The 25,415-nt window shown below is 39.2% G+C and overlaps 1 protein-coding gene across 5 annotated transcripts in view; it reads left to right on the plus strand.

The window, feature by feature from the left end:
• LOC132397252 (focal adhesion kinase 1) overlaps positions 1-25,415 on the plus strand; it is a 545,830-nt gene that overhangs the window by 68,437 nt on the left and 451,978 nt on the right. Inside the window, exon 1 of one of the 5 annotated variants that reach the window (XM_059975802.1) lies at positions 6,788-7,028. The exons of 3 other annotated variants lie outside the window; for them this stretch is intronic. The gene's annotated coding sequence lies outside the window, so the exon portion shown is untranslated. Of the gene's footprint in view, positions 1-6,787; positions 7,029-25,415 lie in introns of those variants that run through there. One more of the 5 variants, XM_059975794.1, reaches the window with a different exon arrangement.

A 25,415-nucleotide genomic window follows, 5' to 3' on the forward strand; every position in this document is an offset into this window, starting at 1 on the left:
GTTCTGGTTTTGCCCTCTTTTGGAAAAATATGGGAAAGATATTTTTGATATTATTTCAGCAGTTTTGCATATTGATTTACAACCTCATCCTATTACTGCAATTTTTGGATTACTAGTGATGAACTCTAGTCATTTATCCCCTTTAGCTTGCTGTTTGTTTGCATTTGTTACATTAATAGCCAGAAGATCCATTTTATTTAAATGGAAAGATTCTAATCAAAACTTGGAAAAAATTAGGAGTGGCACGATTGACCTTTCGGTTAAATTTGAAGAAACTTGGAGACCACTTATTCAACATTTTCATATGATGTAAGCTGACCTTTTCCGAATCCTTCTCAATAACTTTTTTTCCTGTATAGAGGAGTGGAGTTAATGACAAATAACAACTTTAACTGATGAAATAAGGCAGCCCAGCTTTTGTTTTGTTTTTATTCTGGTTTTTTTTGTTAGTTTAGGGGGATTTTTTTTCATGTAAAAATCTTTTTTTTTTAATCTTTCTCATGGTTAGTTACTAAGAGATTGGGAGGCTTAGATTACACATGTTACTCGGAGTCTATTTATGTATACGTTAACCTTTATTAATGTAATCCCGATCTCTTTGTATCACTATCATTGTTATATTTGAAACTTAATAAAAAAGATTGATAAAGAAAATAGTCTGCAGTTATTTCTTCTACCAAAGTGCATGATCATGCATTTCCCAGCATTGTATTTCATTTGCTACTTTCTTGCCCATTCTTCTAACCTATCTAAATCCTTCTGTAGCCTACCTGTTTCCTCAACACTACCTGCCTCTCCACCAATCTTCATATCATCTGGAAACTTGGCAACAAAGCCATCTATTCCATCATCTAAATCATTGATATACAGCATAAAAAGAAGCTGGCTCAACACCAACCCCTGTGGAACACCACTTGTCACTGGTTGCCAACTAGAAAAGGATCCTTTTATTCCCACTTGCTGCCTCCTACCAATCAGCCAATGCTCTAACCATGCCAATAAGTACATTTAATGTCAGAGAAATGTATAAAATATACATCTTGAAATTCTTATTATTCGCAAACATCCACGAAAACGAAGTTCCCCAAAAGAGTGAATGACAGTTAAATGTTAGAACCCCAAAGCCCCCCAGCTCCCCCCTCACGCATAAGCAGCAGCAATGCAATGATCCCCCTTCTCACCATCAAAAAAGCATCAACACCCCCCACTGAGCACTCAAGCGTGCAGCAAAGTATCAATAAAGATACAGACTTGCAGTACCCCAAAGATTACTCATTCACCTGGTAATTTGACATACCACAGGCTCTCTCTCTCCCTAATAAAGGAAAAAGAAGTATCCCTGTTTCACAGTAACTTTCCTGTAATACTATGAGCTCTTAACTTGGTAAGCAGCCTCATGTGTGACACCCTGTCAAAGGCCTTCTGAATGTCCAAATATATAACATCCACTGCATCCCCTTTATCTATCTTACTTTTAATCTCCTCATAGAATTCCAACAGATTTGTCAGGCAAGATTTTCCCTTAAGGAAACTGTTGACTTTGTCCTATCTTGTCCTGTGTCACCAAGTGCTCCATAACCTCATCCTTAACAATTAACTCCAATATCTTCCCAACCACTGAAGTTAGGCTAACTGGTGTATCATTTCCTTTCTACTGCCTTCCTCCTTTCTTAAAGTGTGGAGTGACATTTGCAGTTTTCCAGTTCTCTGGCATCATGCCAGAGTTCAATGATTTTTGAAAGATCATTACAAATGCCTCCCCAATCCCTACTGCTACCTGTTTCAGAACCCTAGGGTGCAGTTCATCTGGTCTGGGTGACTTATGTACCTTTAGGTCTTTCAGCTTTTTGAGCACCTTTTCCCTTGTAATACTGACTGCACTCCCTTCTCTTCCCTCATACCCTTCAACATCTGGCACAATGCTAGTGCCTTCATAGTGAAGACTGATACAAAGTACTCATTTAGTTCATCTGCCATCTCCCTGTTCCCTGTTATTACTTCTCTGGCCTCATTTTCTAGCAGTCCTATATCCACTCTCGTCTCTCTTTTATTTTTTACGTACTTGGAAAAGCTTTTACGACCCATTTTGATATTATTTGCTAGCTTGCTTTCATATTTCATCTTTTCCCACATAATGATGCTTTTAATTGCTCTCTGTAGGTTTTTAAAAGCTTTCCAATCCTCTATCTTCCCACTAATTTTAGCTTTGTTGTATGCTCTCTTTTGCTTTTATATTAGCTTCAACTTCTCTTGTCAGCCACAGTTGTACTATTTTGCCATTTGACTTTATTTCCAATCAAATTTCAAGTTGAACCCAATCATATTCTGATCACTGCCTCTTCTTTTACTATAAGCTCCCTAACCACCTCTGGTTCATTACATAACACCCAATGCAGCATAGCTGATCCCCTAGAAGGCTCAACAGCAAACTGCTCTAAAAAGGCATTTCATAGGCATTTAACATTCACTCTCTTGAGATCCATTACTAACCTGATTTTCCCAATCAACCTGCATGTTGAAATCTCCCATGACTACCATAACATTGGCCTTTTGACACACCTTTTCTATTTCCCATTGTAATGTGTGGTCCGCATCCCAGCTACTATTGGGAGGCCTGTATATAACTGCCATGAGGGTCCTTTTATTCTTGCAATTTCTTAACTCAACCCACAAGGATTCAATATATGCTGATCCCATGTCACATCTTTCTAATGACTTGATGCCATCTTTTACCAGCAGAGCCAAGCCATCCCCTCTGCCTACCTTCCTATCCCTCCGATACAAAGTGTAACCTTGGACATTCAACATCCACCTATAACTATCCTTCAGCCATGATTCAGTTATGGCCACAACATCATACCTAACAACCTGTAATAGTGCAACAAGATCATCCACCTTATTTCTTATACTCCATGCACTGAGATCTAATATTTTGAGTGTTGTATTTCCTTCCCTTTTTGATTCTGCATTCCCAATGCACTGATACTCATCCTGCTGCCTGCAATTTTGTCCTATCATTTGCCTGTCCTTTTTGACAGTCTGACTGCATGCTATCTTTGCTTTTTTTACCATCTGCCCTATCCTAAGTCCCTTCAATCCACTTCCCACCCCCATGCCAAATTAGTTTAAACCCTCTCCAACAGCTCCAACAAACCTGCCCACAAGAATAATGGACCCCTTGGGCTCAGGTGCAACCTGCCTCTTTTGTACAGGTCATACCTCCCCTAGAAGAGATCCCAATAATCCCAGAACTTGAAGCACTGCCCCCTGTACCAGCTTCTCAGCCATGCATTTATCTGCCAGATTATCCTGTTTCTACCCTCACTGATGCTGGCACAGGCAGGAATCCAGAAAATACTACATACGAAGTCTTGCTCCTCAGCTTTCTACCTAGCTCTCTTTTCAGGACCCACGGAGAATCAATTCAGAGTTGAACTGGAATCTAGATTTCAAATAATCTGATTTAGCAGGAAGGGAAAATGTTATCTGGACATTTTGTTCTAGGTGGCAGTCACACCCTTAAGTTAAGTACAGTGGATTTGGTTACTTCTCAGTCACAAGAAGGTGTGACAATGAATGAAACAGGCATGGGAATCCAGAATGTTGTGTTGAAGAAGACCTAGGACTTGCAGTTATTCAATGGTTATTGTTCAACGGTTATAGCAACCTGTCTGGAGGATAATATTTATAACACCATTACACAGAAAGCCATTCAAATTAGGAGATAAGAAAGAAGAAAGAAAGCTGTATTTATAGTATTCTGTAAACTCCCAACAATAATATCATGGAGTGCTATAAATTGATAATGGGGACCTGTCTGAAAGGTGCTCCAATAATTCTGGATAACTTTAGTTTACATATACTGGAAAATTCAAATTATAGTGAACGTTGTCTTGAAGAACAGTTCATGGAGTGCACCTAGAATGTTCTGTTTGGTTATTTTAGACTCAAGAGATACTGCAGGTGCTGGAAATCATAAGCAATACTCTCAAAATGTTGGAGGGATTCCAACAGGTCCTGCAGCATCTATGGAAAGGAATAAACAGTCACTGTTTTGGGCCAAGACTCTTCACCAGGTCTGGAAAGGAAGGAGTTTTGGAACTTCTGAAAGACGAGATCCACTATCACTTGGATCATCAAAGCCTGATCAAGAATAGTCACCACGGGAGGTCATGTCTGATAAATCTTTTGGTGTTTTTCAAACAGGTCACTAAAGGTATAGAGAAAAGTAAGGCAGTGGGTGTTGTCTTCATGGACTTTAGTAAGCCTTTTGACAAAGTCTTGCATGTTAGGCTGATCTGGAATTTTAAGTCACATGAGATTCGGAGAGTGGTCGTGAAGTGAATTCAGAATTAGCTTGATGATAGGAAGTCGAAGGGGATGGTTGAAGACTAGAGGCCTGTGACTAGTAGGGTGCTCCAGAGATCAGTGCTGGGACCTCTGTTACTCATTATTTATGTAAATGATTTGGATATTAACATACATGACACAATTAGCTAGTTTGCTGCTGATACCAAATTAGGGATCTTAATGTTTGTGCAAGGTTAGTTTACACAAATTGACTGCATTGCAACAGTGACTCACTTACAATACCTGCCATACAGGAAAAAAATTTGGTCCATCTGGGCCATGGCAGCTGCTGGGAGTGCAATCTCATCCCTCTTTATATTTTCCCATAATCAATTTACTCTCTCTCATGTCCAATTCTTTGATTCTTTGGACACTTCCCTACATTACAGAGCAATTTACAAATTTACGTAGCAATTAAATGTCTAAACTTCTAAAGTACTTGGGGCATTTTGAAAAGAATGTTAGGGGTATTATCTACATGCAAATCATTTGTTTGGAATAATCATTTGTTTGGAATAAGGGAGGTTAGCCAACAGTGCACTCAAACTGATACTTATAGGCAGCAGATGCAGGGACTGTGTTATGTGATGTTAGAATAATGAAAATAACATTTGTCTCTGAGATTTGTGGATATCTGGTCTGAAGGTGATCATGTACAATGTGGCACTAAGAAAGCAAATCACATAGCTGCCAATGAGAAAGATAAAGCTGGAGCTTGTGAATATTATCTGAATGATGGTATTGAATGATGCTGTGAGGCACTATGTAGATGAGAAATAGAAGGGAGCCAAGGATAGATTTCTGCAATGTTCAAGAAATAATGTCATAAATGTGGAAAGAGACTCAACCATTTCAATGGTCTTCTGGCTGGCTTCCCATTCTGCACCTTCCATAAATATGAAGTTACAGCGTTACCAATATATCTGCCCCTCAGCACCTGCAAGTAATTAAGCACAGTGGTGGTTTAAAGAATCCTTGAATTCCTTATTGAATTTACATCCTCACCAGTTGCATTATCTAACCTTACAATACATTCTATTTTTATTTGAGCTTCTTGGTCCTTATTTGTAATCCTTTCATTTTCTCAGCTTTCCCAAGTGAAGTTACCCCCAAGTTCCACAACTACATCCCTCTTAGTCATAGTCATACAGCACTTAAACAGATCCTTTGACCCAAATGGTATATGACAACTGTGTTGCCCAGCAAGCTAGTCCAATCTGCCTGCATTTGGCCCATTGCTCGCTAATCCTCTTCAATGCACGTGCTTACCTAAGAAGGCTTTTAAACATTGCTAAATATGCCCACCTCAACCACTGTCTCAGGCAGTTCATTCTAAATATGCACCACCCTTTGTGTAAAGAAGCTGCCCTGACGTTCCTCTTAAATTCCTCATTTCTGATTTCAAACTTATTGTTTATAGCATCAAAATCTTTGTCTGGTCTCTATATAGTCATCACTTCCTGGATAAATGAAATAGACAGTGTCTTCAGCTGCTTGTCTCAAATTCCCTTCCTAACTCCTCTATCTCTCACTCTTTTGATATGTTTGTTGAAACCGGAAAAGGGAAGTGGGGCTTCTCAGCAGAACGGATGTGATTAAATATATTTATAGATTTACAACTGGTTGGTCTTCAAAAAGATAAATGTGCAAAGTAATTCATTTGAATAACATATCTTAAGCAAGTTGCTCAACAATTAAAATGAAAGTTTTATTTAAACTATTGCACACAACATTATAAATCAATGTTTTTTTGTGGGTGGTAATAATATGTAAGGCACTTTTTGGATGGTTTGTCATTTTCTATTAATCAAAACTCATCCAAGCAATGGGAAAATGCCATTTGCAGAACAGTTAAATTCGACTCCAAATCCATTCTAATGTCACTTTTGACAACACTCTTTTCACCTCCAATAGCACAGATCGCTATTTTGCGTACGTTAATTTTCGCTTTTAAAAGGGCAAAATTGTCTACAAATCTGAAATAAATTAGCTGATATATTTCATCGAAAGATTTTTGTCACACATTTTGTTAGAAATTGGTGGAAGGACAGAATGCATTCACTGCGCTATGTGGCTCACCGTGTTCCTCGTGCTTTATAATTACCTAGGGCAGAATGGAGGGCAATAGGAGGCCAGGGAGCTGCGGCGAAGCAGGTAGCGCTCGTAACTGTATAAAAAGATGGACCGAATGTCCTATGAACATATTGCATCGTTATAATCGCCGAGGAGCGATAAAACGCCTCTAAAAGGTACTGAATCAGTGTTTCCCGTTCTTTATGAGAATGGATGAATCCTCTTCAACACCGCCACATAGCCGGAATCGAGCGGTTACTAATATCGCCCTATACGCCCCTCGCCGCCATGTTGAAATGCCGACGATGCCTCCCGGCGTCCACCAGAGCGGGTGGTGGGCGAGCGCGTGGGCAGTCGGCGCTTATGCTGAGCACGCGCACTGCGCGGGAGCGAGCGACGGAGGTGTTGGTGGCGGTGGTGAGGGAGGTGGCGCGCGTGTATGTGTGTCTGTGTGCTGCAGCTTCAGCTGCTCATCAAGAAATCGCGGCCGGATTCTAAACTCTTCATGTTTTCATTGAGTGCTTGGAGAAAAAGGAGCACCGTGTGTTGAGTGAAACCTGCAGTCCAAAGGAGCAGCGCGATTTCTCTCCTTAACTGAAGGAAAAGTAAGTGTGCCTTTTCGAAACAAGAGCTGAAAGGGTCTGATCTTTTTTTTCTCTCTCTCACCCTAACGACGACAAGAAAGAAATCCCGCAGTTAGAAAAAGGTGGTTCAGTAACTGACGGCGGAGTGGCTAAGTTTGCAGCGCCTACATGGATGGGAAGGAAGAGTGGCGCCTAGTGTCGCCCGCTGTCCTTGTTCTCCCTGTTTGCCCCTTAGTAAAAGGGAGGAGAAAGGGACTTTAACATTTTAAATCTTGCATGGAATGTAATACGGACGGTTATACATTTGCTTTTCGTTTTGACTATCGTGGCACACAGTTCATTTTGGTCTTGATAGTCGAAGGCAAAAATCACAATAAGTGTTTATGTAAAATGTTGCTGTTTCATTTTATTTGGCCCTTAGGTGGCTCTGTGTGCGTGACTAACATCGTATATTTTTTACTGCATTAACAAAAAGCTTGCCATCACTGTAGCCTGTGTATTGAGTGCGTACCTTAATTTGTTCTATGTAGCAGAATATGCAGAGGAGATCTGCGGCTTTTCAGCTCCACAACCTGATTGATTCTCTCTCTCTCTTTCTTCTCTCTCCCCCCCCCCCCCCCCTATTCCGAGACGAATATCTTTGTCGAGCTTTGCCTAAAACGTTTATAAATTCTGGACAGAGGAGTTTCATTTCACTTATCTTGAAAAGTGATTCCCCACCCCAATATCCACTGCACTGTTTTCACACATTTGATTCAGTGCTTTTATTTGTGGTTTTTGATTTTGCTTTCCCGTTTGGTAACCTGATGTTTGGTAATATTTATGGGACAATTTACATTTTTACAACGAGTTGTAAAACTGGTATCGTGCAGAATGAACGTACAACCTCATTAACATGTAGTCTAAGATTGAGACCCAAGTGTCTCGCTGTGTTGCTTTTAATAAACAATTGTGAGTTGGAGTACTGTATTTACTACTTCTGAACCGAGAAATCTCACATTTGTTTTGAAATTAACTTAAGTTTTAATTTTTTTAATTGTTTTTTACTGTTTTATTATTATTGTTTTTTATTGTTGTTACTAGTTTAAAAATGTTGCTACAATATTGCTATGGTAAGCCTTAATGACGCCAGTCACGTGTATTAATTGTAAGAGAGAGCTTTCTTTTCAAGTAAGGTTGAGCACATGTAACAGTATTTTACCAGAAGTTGAATGAAGTGCATCGCTTTACTGCATTGCTTTGAAATGAAAATAAATGATTTGGGGAAACTTTAACTTACGAACACTGTTATTACCATACTGAGGCCAAATTAATCCCAGTGCAGATCACCACAGCATGAAAATATTATTTAATCCCCCCAAACATTTCTGAGTTGGAAATGTAAATGAGAAGGAAAACTGACAATGGTTATATTTCAATAATTAGATTAAATTACTGTAAAATCATTGGCACCTGGAGGATGCATTACTATGCAACTACATTTAAAAGGAAATGAAATATTGAATATTTGATGACTCTGTCAGACCCTGGCATCCAAAGACTTTGAAATGAAGGGTAACATCTTCCCAGTAGGATTTGATGGAAATATGAAGGATTATTTATTATTGCCTTAATTTTTGTACGATGATGTGATGGGAGTTTTTTTTAAACTTTCCTAATATTGATTGGCATGTCCTTAGCACAAGAGGTTTAGATGGGGTGGAGTTAGGTTTGTTCAGGAAGGTTTCTTGACACAATATGTAGATAAGCCAACTAGAGGAGAGGCTGCACTTGATCTGGTATTGGGAAATGAACCTGGTCAGCTGTCAGATCTCTCATTGAGAGAGCATTTTGGACATAGTGATCACAATTCTATCTCCTTTACCATAGCATTGGAGAAGGATAGGAACAGACAAGGTAGGAAAGCATTTAATTGGAGTAAGGGGAAATATGAAGCTATCAGGCAGGAACTTAGGAGCAGATGTTCTCAGGGAAATGTGTGGCAAATGTTCAAGGAGTATTTGCATGGAGTTCTGCATAGGTATGTTCCATGAGGCAGGGAAAGGATGGTAGGGTTAAAGAATCGTGTACAAAGTATGTAGAAAATCTAGTCAAAAGGTTCAAGAAACTAGGTACTGTTAGAGCTCTAGAAAATTACAAGCTTGCTAGGAAGGAGCTTAAAAATTGAATTAGGAGCAGAATTAAGGAAACTCCCCCAAGGCATTCGATGAGTATATGAAGAGCAAGAGGATGAGCTGTGTGAGCATAGGACCAATCAGATGTGATGGTGGAAACTTGTGTGTGGAATTGGAGGAATTAGTGGAGGTACTTAACGAATACTTTGCTTCAGTATTCACCAGGGTAAAAGACCTTGGCAGTTGTGGGGATGACTTACAGTGGACTGAAATGCTTGAGCATATAGACATTAAGAAAGAGGATGTGCTGAAGCTTTTGAAAAACATTAGTTATATAAGTCAGCGGGACAGGATGAGATGTACTGAGGCTACTGTGGGAAGTGAGGGAGGGATTATTGAGCCTCTTGTGATGATCTTTGCATTAGCAACAGGATGGGAGAAGTACTGGAGGATTGGAAGGTTGCAAATCTTGATCCCTTGATCAAGAAAGGGAGTGGGGATAACCCAGGAACTTAGACCATTGAGTCTGACTTCAGTGGTGGGCAAGTTGTTGAAGATCCCAAGAGGCAGTGTTTATGAGCTTTTGGAGAGACATAATCTGATTAGAGATAGTCAGCCTGGCTTTGTAAGGTCATGCCTTATGAGCCTGATTGAATTCTTTGAGGATGTAACAAAACACCATTAATGAAGGTAGAGCCATGTAGTGTACATTGATTTCAGTAAGGCATTTGATAAAGCTTCTTCAGAAAGTAAGGAGGCACGGGATCCAAGAAGATCTTACTTTGTGGATCCAGAATTGACTTGCCCACAGAAGGCAAAGTGTGGTTGTAGATTGTTCGTATTCTACATGGAGGTCGATGGCCAGTGGTTTTTCGTAGGGATCTGTTTTGGGACCCCTTCTCTTTGTGATATATATTTTTAAATAAATGACCTGGATGAAGAAGTTTGCTGATGACACAAAGGTTGGGGATGTTGTGAATAGTCAGGAGGGTTGTCTGAGGTTACAGAGGGACATCGATAGGATGCAGAACTGGGCTGAGAAGTGGCAGATGGAGTTCAACCCAGATAACTGAAGTATTTAATTTTGGTAGATCAGATTTGAAGACATTATATAATATAAATGGTAAGACTCTTGGCCTTGTGGCAGAGCCCAAGATAGGACAATTAAAGCTGCTGGGCAAGTTGACAGTTTTGTTGAATTGACTTTATTTCTTACATTCTTCATGTACATGAGGAGTAAAAATCTTTGTCTCTGATCCATCTAAATGTGCAGTCATAGTAATTTATAATAAATTGAACAGTCAATATAACTAACATAGAGTACACTCAAATGAGTTAATCAGTCTGATGGCATAGTGGAATAAACTGTCCTGGCTCTTATGCTGATTTTTCCCAGATGGTAGCAGCTGGAATAGATTGTGGTTGAGGTGACTCGGGTCTCCAATGATCCTATGGTGTGTTGACATTCATCAACTGTCAAGAGCTGTGAGGTAATGTTACGGCTATATAAGAAATTGGTCAGACCCCACTTGGAGTACTGTGTTCAGTTCTGGTCACTTCACTATAGGAAGGATGTGGCTACTACAGAGAAAGTGCAGATGAGGTTTAAAGGATGTTGCCTGAATTGGACAACATACCTTATGAGAATAGGTTGAGTGTACTTGGCCTTATCGCCTTGGAGTGACAGAGGATGAGATGTGATTTGATAGAGGTGTATAAGATGATGAGGGGCATTGATCATGTGAATAGCAGGTAGCTTTTTCCCAGGACTGAAATGGCTAACACAAGATGGCATAGTTTTAAGGTGCTTAGAAATAGGTCCCAAGGGGGTGTCAGGGGTAAGTGGTGGGTGCATGGAATGCACTGCTGGTGACGGTCGTGGAGGTGGATACAGTAGGTCTTTTAAGGGCCTCTTAGGTACATGGAACTTAGAAAAAGAGGGCTATGGGCTAGGGAAATTCTAGGCAGTCTCTAGAGTCGGTTACACGGTCGACACAAAATTGTGGGCCGAAGGGCCTGTAATGTGCTGTAAATTTCTGTTCTATCCATTATGCTTAAACATCTGTCTATGCACCTGTGTACTTTTATATGACTGAATTAGATTATACTGAACTCTTCACTAGAAAATAGTTTGAAAGGAAAGGTTCATTGAAGAACAAACATTTTGTATGTACTTTCTAGCATATTATGTATACAAGCATTTAAGAATGTGATTACAGATCTGTGAATGCAGCCCTTGTAAAAAGGCTGAAATTTATGGAGGAGACCATTTAATTTAATTTGAGACCAAGTATTGTACATAGTTCTTTGCATTACTTGATTAGATTTTCTGACACCCTTAATCTTTTTGATAATGTAGTTTAAATGGAATTGGTACAATAATGTTAGGAAAACATTATTGTGTTAGGAAAAAATTGTCTATGATGTGCTGTATACTTGCAGTCCAAACTGATATTTATTTTTGTTCTTAATCTAGTATGGAACCTGGTGGGATTTCTTCTTGCATCTGATAGTTTCTTCATTTGTGCATCCTCTTACACAGAAATGATTCTAACAGGACAGCACTTGTTATTCACCCCCAATTGTTAGCTGGTGGTAATCTACCTGAACTACTGACTTTTATTCTGCTGGTACTTTGCTTGATCATGAGCTTAGAATATTGTTAACTGAGACATGATCAAAGTTCAAAGTGCATATGTCCTCATATGCAACCCTGAGATTCGTTCTCTTGTGGGCGTACTTAACAAATCGATGATAGAATGATAACCATAACATAATCAATGAAAGACCACTTGGTCATTCAGCAAGTGTGCAAAAGACAACAAACTGTGCAAATACAAAAAAAAAGGAATTAATAGTAAATAAATAATCATTAAATATGGAACATGAGTTGAAAGGTCCCTGAAATTGAGTCCATAGGTTCTGGGAGCAATTCAATGATGGGGCAAGTGAGTTATCCCCTTTAGTTCAAGAAATTGATGATTGAGAGGTTAATAACTGTTCTTGAACCTGGTGGTATGAGTCCTGAGGCTCCTGTACCTTAACGATGGCATCAGGATGGCACCTCCTGATGGGGGGTGTCTGATGATGAATGCTGCTTTCCTGTGACATTTCATGTTGATGTACTCAGTGGTACACTACATATCTATAGAAGTCTGACAAAGTTTTAGATGTCATACTGAATTTTTGCAGATGGTTGGGGGTGTTGTGGATAGTGTAGAGGGTTGTCAGAGGTTACAGTGGGACATTGATAGGATGCAAAACTGGGCTGAGAAGAGGCAGATGGAGTTCAACCCAGGTAAGTATGAGGTGGTTCATTTTGGTAGGTCAAATATGATGGCAGAATATAGTATTAATGGTAAGATTCTTGGCATTGTGGAGGATCAGAGGGAACTTGGGGTCTGAGTCTATAGGACACTCAAAGCTGATGCGCAGGTTGACTGTGTGGTTAAGAAGGCATACGGTGCATTGGCCTTTATCAACCATGGGATTGAGTTTAAGAGTTGAGAGGTAATGTTGCAGCTATATAGGACCCTAGTCAGACCCCACTTGGAGTACTGTGCTCAGTTCTGGTCCCGGACTGTAGGAAGGATGTGGAAACTATAGAAAGGGTGCAGAGGAGATTTACAAGGATGTTGTCTGGATTGGGGCGCATGCCTTATGAGAATAGGTTGAGTGAACTTGGCTTTTTCTCCTTGGAGTGGTGCAGGATGAGAGGTGACCAGATAGAGGTGTATAAAATGATGAGAGGCATCGATCATGTGGATAGTCAGTCTTTTTCCCAGGGCTGAAATGGCTAACATGAAGGTGCACAGTTTTAAGGTTCTTGGAAGTAAGTACAGAGGAGATGTCAGGGGTAAGTTTTTAAAAGTGCGTGGAATGGGCTGCTGGCAATGGTGGTGGAGGTGGATATGATAGGGTGTTTTAAGAGACTCCTGGATAGGTACATGGAGCTTAGAAAAATAGAGGACTATAGATAACCTGAGGTAATTTCTGAAGTAAGTATATGTTCAGCACAGCATTGTGAGCCAAAGGGCTGATATTGTGCTGTAGGTTTTCTATGTTTGTAAACTCCTGAAGAAGTAGAGGCTTCCTTTGTAATTCCATTTGCACGTTGGAGCTTTTCTCTTTAGCCTCTGCCTCTGTGCAGTTAAAGGAAGGACAGCTAAGTGATCAGATTTGCTGAAGTGCAGTCGGGTTTAGAGTGGTACGCATTTCTTATTCTAGCATAACAGTGGTCTAGAGTGTTGGGACCTCTGGTGCTACACATATTTGGGTAGGGTTTTCTTCAGGGTTGAAGTTCCCAACCAGGATTTGAAAGGTGTCGGGATGGACTGTTTTTTTTTGTTTGGAGATGGCATCATGCAGTATCTGAAGCGCTAGATTATAGTCAGCCGCTGGTGGTATGTGAACTGCATTCAGGAGGAGAACTCCCTGGACAAACAGAACAGATGGCATTTGACCATCTGGTGTTCAAGGTCAGAGGAGCCCAAGTTAGGCAAAACTGCCACATTGGAGCAGCACTGTAAGTTTACCATGAAACACACCTCCACCTTTTGTCCAGTTGCCTCAAATTGAGGGAGTGAGAGAGCAAGGAGCTAATTACTAGGCCATCATATCAGTCATCACCCAGGATTATACTTTACCAGGTTGTGCATGATGTTTTATTACATTTTTAAGAATGTTGTTTGCTTACAAAATACTTAGTCACAAGCAGCTTTTGATTGAACAAACACTTCTGAAATGCTGAACAATTGTAATATGGCCTTGTCTATCCTCTTTCTATCCTTTTTATTTCAGATTATTCAATGTGTTCCCCATGCCCATGTTTGCTCTTTTCAATTTGTCTTCTATTCTGCATGGCCATTGTTCTTTGTGAATGTGACGAATGTGTATGGCTTTATTCCTTATGCTTTTTAAGTTTTGTTTATCAGCTGTAGATGTCAATGTTTTGTGTCCTAGTGCAACTGGCAAACAATTGCATTTGCTTTGCCCATAAAAATCACTAAATAACTTCAAATAATTTGTTTTCTCTGACATGCATTACTTTGGTGAATTGACACAATTAACTTTTTTTGAGCTCTTGAAGTCTTTTGGAATATGCATATTCAAGAGAATTTTCTCTGAAAATCAAAAGAAAAATTCAGATACTAGAATTCTGAAATAAAAAAAGCTGGAAGTACTTTGGTTTGGCAGCATCTGCAGAGAGGGAAACAAGAGTTAATGTAAATCATTGAGCCACACACAAATGTTGTCTGTTTATTCCCCTCCATTGATGCTGCCTGACCTGCAGAGTTCTGCCAGTATTTTTGTGTGTTGCTCAAGATTTACAGCATGCGCAGAATCTCTTGTACCTTGTATATCAATGACCTTTTATCAGAAATTCCCAAAGATTCTTTCTTAATTTTTGTTTTCTTTTTGGTCTAAATAATCCTGAAATGTTTCCAAAGAAAAATGATGTTAGGCTTTTGAAGTAGAGTTATCAGACATGTTTGAGGGGCCTGTCATTATCAGCTTTCTCTCAAACTATAAGCATCCATTTCCTTCCATCACTGCTATGAATTGCATAATAAATTGTAACAAGGGACCAAATCAATTTGAAAGCATTACTCGTCCTCCTTCAGAAAGAATGTTCTCTGTTTAATATTACAGCAGGTGTGCCATCATGGGAAAACAAGTCAAAATGGCATCCTGGCACTTTGGCAATGTAGTGTAGGTAATGTGCTAGAATAGAGGGAAAGAGAGATCATTCTGTGTGATCCATATCTAAATTCTGTTTCTACAGTTTTCACCAAATGGATTGAATCTTTGAATCTGGATTGTTACCTGCAATCTTCATCAAACCTTGGGTGGTCTGAAGGAAAACCATAAGATATAGGAGCAGAATTAGGCTATTCAGCCCATTGAGTCTGCTCTGCCATTCAATCATGGCTGATCCAATTCTTCCAGTCATCCCCACTCCCCTGTCTTCTCCCCATGCCCTTTGATGCCCTGGCTAATTGAGAACCTGCAGTGACATGGTTTACAGTAATGGGCCTCCAATTAAACAATTGGAGCTGTAAACAATTACAGCTTTGTGTATATGCAGGCACCCTTTTAGGATTGTTATTAAAATGAGGTAAACAATTACAGCTTTTAGCACCTAAAATTGCTAATTATAATCAAAGTACTAATTTTAAAAGATCTTCATATCTGCAGCCCTCTTCAACATTAAGTTCAGTTACAGTGAATATGCAAGCAGTTTTCTGAAATTGGCTTTGACAGCACATGTAGTAAAGGTTTTGCACTTGCATTCAACTAGGCAAATGCCAGTGGTTCTGTTCAGAATTGCTGACAAGATCTAGGCAATCTTTGTCCATCATTTTCAATGCTATGTTTATATTGATCCTGTTAAGATGCGTTTCCTTCCCCAATTCTACATTCCTTGCTCTTCCTGTCACCAACATCCCCTCCCAAAAAAACTGATCAAAAAGGTTTCAGTAATATTGCAGTCAGAATTTTTAATTTTGCCCCAAGGTATGCAGAAAAACCAACTTCATCCACCACTTTAATTTCTTAGTGGTCAATTGGTGGAAGATGGGACGGATTGCATGGGTGTGTTTGTCTGCAGACTGCTGAGGGCTTGTTTTTGCCGACTGCATTCTGCACCATCAGTTTACAGGACGTCACTCGGGACTTGGGATATATTGGATTTTTTTTTATGTGTGACTATGTTTTCTGTGCAAACTTATGCGCTAAATATGCTTTGTGCTGTGTATGACTGTTGGTACTGTTTTGCACTTGGTGCTGCAGGAATGCTGTGTCATTGGCTGTATTCATAAGTACTTGTGTACGGTTGAATGATTGAACTTGAACTTGTATTTGAATTTAGTCCCAAAAGTGTGTACTGCACCACTAGTTAAAAGATCGTTTCTTTCTGATATTCCAACTATTTACACTGAATTGTATGAAATAACAATATGAATTTCACCCTCAGCATTAAAGCATAATTGTTGATTACAAAATGAATATAATTGAAGGATAAATTTGTATCAATCATTTCAAAGATGCTTCTTTGGACTAAAATTTTCCTAAGCTGTCAATATCAAAACTTCAACTCTAGATATGAAACTAAAACTTGAACCTTCCTTGCAATTTTCATTGTGGTTATGGAGAAAACAGCATCCATCAAGGACTCCTAATATCCAGGTCATCACTGAAAATGTTCCCAAATACAATGTAAGGAGGCTGTTGCTTTTACTTCAGATGCAAAACAGTACTGCACTTTAAAGTTCAGAGTACAGTTATCACCATATACCACCCTCGGATTTCTTTCATGCATTTACAGTAAGCATAAAAACAATAGAATCCCTGAAAAAATAATTATGTGCTAAAACTGGCAAACAACCAGTATGCAAAAGACAAACTGTGGACATACAAAAAAAACCATAAATAGTAATAATTGATATGTAAATAAATGATACTGAGAACATCAGTTGTGGATTTCTTTTAAAGTGAATCTGTAGGTTATGGTGTTGAGGTGAACGAGGTTATCTATGAGCATAATAGTTGAAGGGTAATTATTGTTCCTGAACTTGGTGGTGTGGGACCTAAGGTTCTTGTACCACCACCTCGATAGCAGCATCTAGAAGAGGGAATGGCCTGGATATTAGGAGTTCTTGATGGATGCTGTTTTCTTGTGGGTGTATCTAGTGGTGGGGAGGGCTTGGCTTATAATGGATTGAGCTATAGCTACTTATTTACTTAAATTTTTTTTTGCAGGCTTTTCTATTCTTTGGAATTGGTGTTTGAAGCCTTACCAGTATTCATGTTCTTCCTGCTTCAGTTTCCTAAACATTGCAACTACTTGTTTTTTCAAAATTTTTGTCCTTATTGGTAAAATCTGTTCAATTATGGTTCCAGAACTTTGCCTTTCTTTATCACAAGAAAATGTAGCTCCTGAATTATGACCAGAAGTCCATTAAACTCCTTCCATATGTCGAATGGTGGACTTGCCAATGGACGGTAGCTCCCAGTCCTCTTTTCCCAGTTCCTGCCTAACACTGTTGTATTCAGACTTCCCCAAGATAGTCCTTCATCTGAGGTCCAGGCTTGGCCTTATACTTAAATATCTGAATGTTCATGGAGTTGTAATCACTGTTCTCAAAATGCTCTTCTGGTGAAATTTTGATCATTTGGTCAGGCTCATTACCCATGGGTCCTTTCTTGGTTGGATTATCATCATATTGTGTAAAGAAATCATCATGATGCATGGAACAAATTCTGCCCCATCTAAGCCTTTAAGTACCAACCAAATTTGGGGGAATTAAATTTGCCCATTACATTCAGATTGTTGCTTTTTTACATCTTTCCATAATCTGCCCACATAACTGTTCCTGTTACTGAAAGCCCTGTAGTACAGCCCCATGATATTGATTGCACCTTTCTTGTGCTTGAGCTCCATTAACTATTTCCATACAGGACAAACTGTAATGCGTGCTCTAAGTGCCCTGTGACATTCTGTGATTAGCAGTGCCATATCCCCCTCTATTGCTTCTGAAACATCTAAATCGTGGAATGCTGAACTGCCAACACTGCCCTTCCACAGCCTATATTAGGTACAACATTGTAGTTCCATGTATAGGTCAGGCCTTGAGTCCCTCTGCCTTACCTGTAATACTCCTTGCATAAGTAAATACATTTCAGCCCACTCTACTTTCTTAAGCTGGTCCTGTCTGTCTTTTCTTTTGGTCTTATTTGACCTAACTGCCAGCTTCCCCTTGACCCCCCCCCCCCCTCTATTGGGTAGTAGAAACAAAAGCCTAAAAGCATGTACCACCAGGCGTAAGGGTGAATTCTGTTTTGCTGTTATGACTATTGAATGACTCCCTATTATGATAAGATGGACACTTAACCTCACAATCTATCTTGTGACCTTGCACCTTCCTGTCTACCTGCACATATTTTCTCTCTAATTGTTGCACTTGATTCTGCATTCTGTTGTTTATCTTGAGCTACTTCAATGCACTGTGCAATGAATTGATCTACATGAACAGTATGCAAAATAAGCTTTTCACTGTATCTTAATATGTAACTTAAATAAACCAATTTCAATCCAGAGGTCCGAGGTCCTGATTTTTACATAGCGCCTAGCTCCCTTAATTTACTTTACATGGTCTTATCTCTCTTCCTTCCTGTGTTGTTGATCCCAATATGGACCATGATTACTTGTTTCTCACTCTCCCCTTTCAAAATATCCTGTTCCCACTCAAGAACTTCCTTTACCCTGCACTGCTACAACTATCCTGTTCCAAGTTGTTTTTTTGAAATGATCAAGTTTTGGGAACTTTTATTTGCATTTTGTTGCTACCAAAAAAAAACTTGAAACTAAAAATTTCAATGATAGAGGCAACATAGTTGTATCTTTTTGAGGTTTTTTGAAGGTTCCATCCAAAATGTTTCTTTCTGTTCTGCTAAATCTTTGTTTAGATCAAATTTTAAATCCACTCAGTAATAGCATTTATGTATCCCTGGGAAGAATACAAGTATTTCATAAATACAAGAGATGTATTGATTTCGCTATTGAGTACATAACGTGAAACACTGTTGTAGGAAGGCAGCATCCATTTTCAGAGATCCTCGCCACCCAAGCCATGCTTTTTTTCTCACTGTTATTATCAGGTAGAGGTACAAGGGCCTCGGGACTCACACCACCAGGTTCTTACCCCACAACCAACAGGCTCTTGAACAAAAGAGATAATTACACCCATTTGCCAATCCATTGAGATCTTCCCATAACCAATTATCTCACTTTAAGGACTCTTTATCTTACTTCATGTTTTTGTTATGTATTGCCTTTTATTTGTATTGGCATTTGGACAGATTGTTGTCTTCTGCACTCTTGATCTTTCATTGATCTTGTAATTGCTGAGTATGCCTGCAGGAAAATGAATCTTGGGGTTGTATATGGTGGCATACATGTACTTTTTAATTTTATTTTGACCTTTGATCTAGCAAGAACCTAGTGAAAGCCAGGAGACAGTGTAAAAGAGGTGAGAGTGGATATTGGACAGCTGGAAAACCATGCTGAAGAGGTAATGGGGGCAACAAAATAGCGAGCAAACTGAATTAGTATTTTGCATCAGGGTTCACTGTGGGTGACACTAGCAGTATGATGGAAGTTCCATGTGTCGGGGGCTTGAAGTGTGTGAAGTTACCATAAGTAGAACGAAGGTTCTTGGGAACTGAAAAATCTGATGGTCGATAAGTCATCTGGACCAGATGGTGTATATCCCCGAGTTTTAAAAGGGGTGGTTGAAGAGATAGTAGAGGCATTAGTAATGATCTTTCAAGAACCACTAGATTCTGGAAGACTGGAAAATTGCAAATATCACTCCCTTCAAGAAGGGAGAGAGGCAGAAGAAGGGAAACTATAGGCCTGTTAGTCTGACCTTGGTGGTTGGGGAAATTGTTGGAATTGATTATTAAGGACAAGGTCTTGGGGTACTTGGAGGCACATGATAAAATGGTCTGTAATCAGCATGGTTTCCTCAATGGAAAATCTTGCCTGACAGATCTGTTGGAATTCTTTGAAGAAGTAACAAGTGGGATAGGTCAAGGAGAATCAGTTGATGTATATTTGCATTTTCAGAAGGCCTTTGACAAGGTGCTACACATGAGGCTTCTTAACAAGCTGCAAGCCCATGGTATCACAGGAAAGATTCTAACATGGATAAAACAGTGGCAGATTGGTATGAGGCAAAGAGTGGGATAAAGAGCCTTTTCTGGCTGGCTGTTGGTGACTAGTGGTGTTCCAAATGGGTCTGTGTTGGGACCAATTCTTTTTACGTTATACATCAATGATTTGGAAGATGGAATTGATGGGTTTGTTGCAAAGTTTGCAGACAATATGAAGATAGGTGGAGGGCAGGTAGTTTTGAGGAAATAAAGTGGCTACAGAAGGGCAGACACATCAGGAGAATGGGCAGGGAAATGGCAGATAGAATACAGTGTTGGAAAGTGTATGATCGTGCACTTTGGTAGAAGAAATTAAAGGGTTGACTATTTTGTAAATGAAAATAAATACAAAAATCTGAGGTGCAAAAGGACTTGGAGTCCTTGTGTAGGATTCCTTAAAGCTTTACTTGTAGGTTGAGTCTGTGGTGAGGAAGGCAAATGAAATGTTAGCATTCATTTCAAGAGGACTAGAATATAACAACAAGGATGTAATGTTGAGCCTTTATAAAGCACTGGTGAGGCCTCACTTGGAGTATTGTGAGCAAGCTTGGGTCTCTTATCTCAGAAAGGATGTTAAAACTGGAAAGGGTTCAAAAGAAGTTCATGAAAAAGGTTCCAGGATTGAATGGCTTGTCATTTGAAGAGCATTTGATGGCTGTTGACCTGTATTCACTAGAACTCAGAAGAATGAGGAAACCTGATTGAAACCTATCGAATTGTGAAAGGCCTTAATAGAATGGATGTGGACAGGATGTTTCCTATAGTGAGAGAGTCCTGAGTCCTAAGTCCAGATGACACATCCTCAGAATAGAGGAGTGTCCTTTTAGAACAGAGATGAGGAGGAATTTCTTCAGCCAGAGAGTGGTGAATCTGTGGAATTCTTTGCCGCAGAAACCTGTGAAGGCCAAGTTTTTGTCTGTTTTAGGCAGAGGTTGATAGATTCTTGGTCAGGGCATAAAGAAGTACAGGGAGAAGCCAGGAGATTGTGACTGAGAGGAAAATTGGATCAGCAGTGATGAAATGATGGAGCTGACTTGATGGGCCAAATGGCCTAATTCTGCTCCTATATCTTATGGTCTGGTTAAATCTGTTATGATTTGAAAATCAGTGCGAGAAGCACATCTGTTGTTTGGACTGCATCAATTGTGCCTTCATTTGCTGGATGCTTCAGTAGGCAATTTAAATCACTAATCATAAACGTGAAAGATTTTGCAGATGCTCGAAATCCAGAGCAACATGCACAAAATGCTGGAAGAATTCAGCAGGTCAGGCAGCATCTATGGAAATGAATATACACTGTATGTTTCAGAGACCCTTTATCAGGACTGGAAAGGAAGGGGAAGATGCCAAAATAAGGTGGGGGGATGAGAAGGAGAATACTAGAAGGTGAAGCTGGGGTTGTTGGGGGGAGTAATAAATTAAGAAGCTAGGATATGTTAGGTGGAAAAGGCAGAGGGCGAGAGACAAATAATTCTGATAGGACAGTGGACTGTGGGACAAAGGGAAGGAGAAGGGGCACCAGGGAGAGGTCATTGGCAGGAGGGGAGAAGAGGTAAGAGGCCAGAGTGGGGAAGAGGGGATGGAAAATTTCCATAACTTGGAGAAATCAACACACAGCATCAGGTCGGAGCCCTACTGGATGGAATATGAGCTGCAGCTCCATCAACCTGGGTTTCCTCATTATGGCAGAAGAGCAAGCCAAGGACTGGTGTGTTGAAATAGGAATGGGGATAGGTTTTAAAGTGGTTTGCACTGGGGAAATCTGGCTTTTTGCAAATGGAGCAGAGGTGCTCGACAAAGAGATTCCCCAATCTATGTTGGCTCACCTATGTAGAGGAAGCCACTTTGGAACCACTGGATACAGTGAATGGTCCCAATTAATTTGCAGGTGAAGTGCTGCCTCACTTGGAAATTTCAGGTGTTTCAATTCAGTTCAGTAACTTCTGTATATATTGTATTCAGATTCTTATTTATTTGGTAAACTTGATTATGCCTTCTGCAAACAAAATTTATCATAAAAGTAAGCAGAGATTTGGTGTATTATGGACATTCAGGAATTATTTTTGAGTTGGCTTTTGTTCCTTGGATTTGAACTGGTAGAGATTGGAAATTGCCTTGCAGATGTAAGAATGCATTTTCAACGATGTGAAACCTTTTCTTTCCACTTTCTCTCATTTGTTTGAAGTGATTAGCTGTGAAAACGAGTTGATTTACATTAGGAAGTTTCCGATTGTTGAGGTTTCTATTACATATTGTACTAATTTATCCCCTGTAACAAAGGAAAATTGGAGAGTTAGAGTTCAGTTTGAATCTTGGGTAATGTCTTAACATTAACATGTATTTAGACAAATTTACTTCAGGGAAGCATTCGTGAACAATTGTTGCCCCTGAGGTAAATTTAACCTTCCGTAAATTTATGTCCATGTATTAAACAATTAATGACTTGTCAGCCCTACTGGGCATTGGCTAGTTGCTATGGGCAGCCTGAGTTCTCTTCTGGGCTAGTCTTCCAAGTTGTCCCCAGATGTAGACCATCTTTTTGGTGTATCATTCCTCTTCCAGGAATGAGGGCTTTGGAGCTTGTGTCGGTATTTCTGCAGTGCTATATTTTTTACGGCATAGAGTTGTTGGCTCCATGTCATTTTGCAGGTGGGCTTGAGACCGTCTGTGGCAGAGTTGCAGTAAACAATAGGTTGCATTAATGCCTGTGGAAAAGAATTATTATTGCTACTTTAATGATAGTTTTGATACTTTTTGATAGTTTTGGTGTAACTGTTGCACTCTGCCAGCCAGGGACCATCACCACTTTAAGATCTGATTCTAGTTGAAGGTGAGATTAAGTTGCATAATGTAAAAGTAAATATGGAAATGAATTTGGCTGCTGTTGTGATCTTGCAATTACAGATGTCTTGAGGCTTTGTAAAAAAATGTAACAGATAATAATTACATTATAGAAAGAATATTTTATGTGGCTATGTTTATAATTTCATGATATTAACCTACTTCAATGGAGAAAAGTTGAAGTTGCTTGGCTTGAAGAAGAGATGTGTGTAAATTTAAGGTTCCCCAGAGATCTGGCTGCTGTTCTTCATATCTGAGGCTATTATGCACTCAACTGTTTTATTGAGTTAAGCTCAATTCCAAAGGATAAGAATTTAAGATGTTTTATAAAATTTGCTGTTCCAGTATAGTAATATTCCTTCTGTTAACCCAAAGTGTTAACTCTGATTCTTGATCCACCTATCATCTGAGTACCTTCAACATTTTTGCTTTTGGATTTCCAGCTTCAGAAGCATAAGCCTTTGTCTTATTAACAATGTGTCCCTCTGTCAAATGTAGTTTGACAGTGCTTTTATTAAGTGACTTCAGATAGTTTATGAGATACATGAATTCAATTTGTTATTACATGGGTCTGAAAATTATCTAATATTTGATGCTATCGAGATTTTGCTGCAAGCTTGATAGATTGTATTTTTGGAATAGATACAAATGGAATTGATAACAAGCAATTATTAAACATTTTGACTTCTAACCTTTTTGAAGAGGAAAAAGGTTAAGCAGTCAATTGTTCTCCAAGGAATCCCTACAGTGAATTTTTATATTTCTTGACTTGGTAACTTTGAATTTTCTCTATCATATAGATTTTTGTTGTTGTCTTTTTATTTTAGGCCCATTTTTCTTTGCCTTTTGCCTCTCTGAGTCTCTCCTCATTTCTCAACTTTCCAAAATCCTTTTCCGTTACTGTGATAATCTTACAATTGGTATTTTGACTCACTGACTCTTAATTACAAGACCTAACTGATGAGTTACTGTAGAATCTCTTTCCATTACCCTTTCAGGGAGTGCTTTGCAGATCATAATGTACTGAACTTAAAGAGAAAAAACTGCCCACAGTTCATTTGTCATTTATTGTAAATATGTGCATTCGGTGATTAGCTGTATGCTTTTTTTGCTGTGAATCGTGTATGTTGATCTACAGTATTGGTTCATGTCATTGAAATCGGAAAAATCTTGTAATTATATCTTTCATAGAATTGTACAGCAGGGAAATTGGCCAAAGGACCAGTGGGCACCCATCTCAATTTATCCCATCTTGTAGAGGAATATTTAGTATACTTTAATATTGTGACATAGAAGAAGGCCATTCAAATTAATGCTGAATCCTAGAGCAATTGATCAATCCTTTTATTGTCTGTCATCTTTCTTTGTTGTTCGTTTATTCCCTTCACATAGAAATACATCCCCTTTGTATCCACTTTCTCAGTTTTATTCAGAATCTTGTATATTTGAATATGCTCTTATTCTTTTAAAACTCCAACGGATCCAATGTACTCAATATATTTTTATATTGAGTACCTTGGACTCATTGAAATTTGAGAAGAATAGTTCTAATGTACTTGATATATTTTCATATGTCAACCATTTTATCCCAGGAATCAATCTGGAGAACCTTTTTCACACTACAATACAAATGTTATTCTTTAAATATGGAAATTAAAACCATGTACAGAACTCAGAAGTGATCTTTCCAATGCTCTGCAAAATCGCATCAAAACTTCGTTTTACCCCATTCCCCTTTAAAATAAGGGCAATGTTCCATTAGTCTTCCTCATTACTGGCTGTGCCTGCTTACTGAGGGGTCCAAGAATATGGCCACAGTCTCATAACAAAGGGCAGGCTGTTGAGGACTTGAATGATAAATTTATTTGTTCAGAGTTGGGGAATCATTTAGACTTTACTCTGGAGGATGGAGAAATCTTGGTCATTGTGCTTGTCCACAACCGATTGATAAATTTCAGGTCAATTTTAGGGACTTGGAAGGATTTTGGGAAGGTGCAGGAAAATTGTGCTAAGGTAGAAGATCATCAAGCAACGTGGACGAGAAGGGTCTGTTGGCCTCCTATGTATATTCTTGTGTTTTTAAATTACTGAAGTACTCTTGGGTCTCAGCTTGTGATCCAGAAGGATGAGTTCAAATCTCATGACAGTTAAGGAGAGTTTAAATTCAGTTAATAATCCATCAGTGAAAATAACTCATCAGTAATGACCATGAAGCTACCAGATTGTTGTAGAAGCTTTTCTAGCTGGTTGTCATCATTGTGCCTTAATGTTATCTACTCCATAGCCAGAGCAATACTTGCCAGAAGTAGTCTGGAGGAGTGGTTGAGAGAGGGAGATTGAGAGCGAAGAAAGAAGGGAGGAAAATCCAATGTGGAATTTTGACAGAACATATGTTGGAGATTTGAAGTGAGAGCATACTTGAAAATCCCAATAATCAGGGAACAAAAAAAAACTCAGTTTAAAAAGATACATATATTCGTGATCTTGGGTTACTTTGAAACGTTGGAAGGAGAGTGGTAGATAAGCCTGGTAGTGGCATCTTGTTAAAGGTGACAGAAATCATAATCCATTGAATGTAGTTGAGGAGGGACTGTCTTTGCTCCGGTTGGGAAAAATGGGATGAGAATGTGAACATAGAACAGTATAGTATAGCCCACAATGTTGTACAGTTCAGCCTTTTAAAGGTAGAGGAGGTGGAGTATGCTTTATGATGAACTCATTGTGGTGCACAGATGTG

This window comes from Hypanus sabinus, chromosome 1 (assembly GCF_030144855.1).
Source record: "Hypanus sabinus isolate sHypSab1 chromosome 1, sHypSab1.hap1, whole genome shotgun sequence".
Taxonomy (NCBI): domain Eukaryota; kingdom Metazoa; phylum Chordata; class Chondrichthyes; order Myliobatiformes; family Dasyatidae; genus Hypanus; species Hypanus sabinus.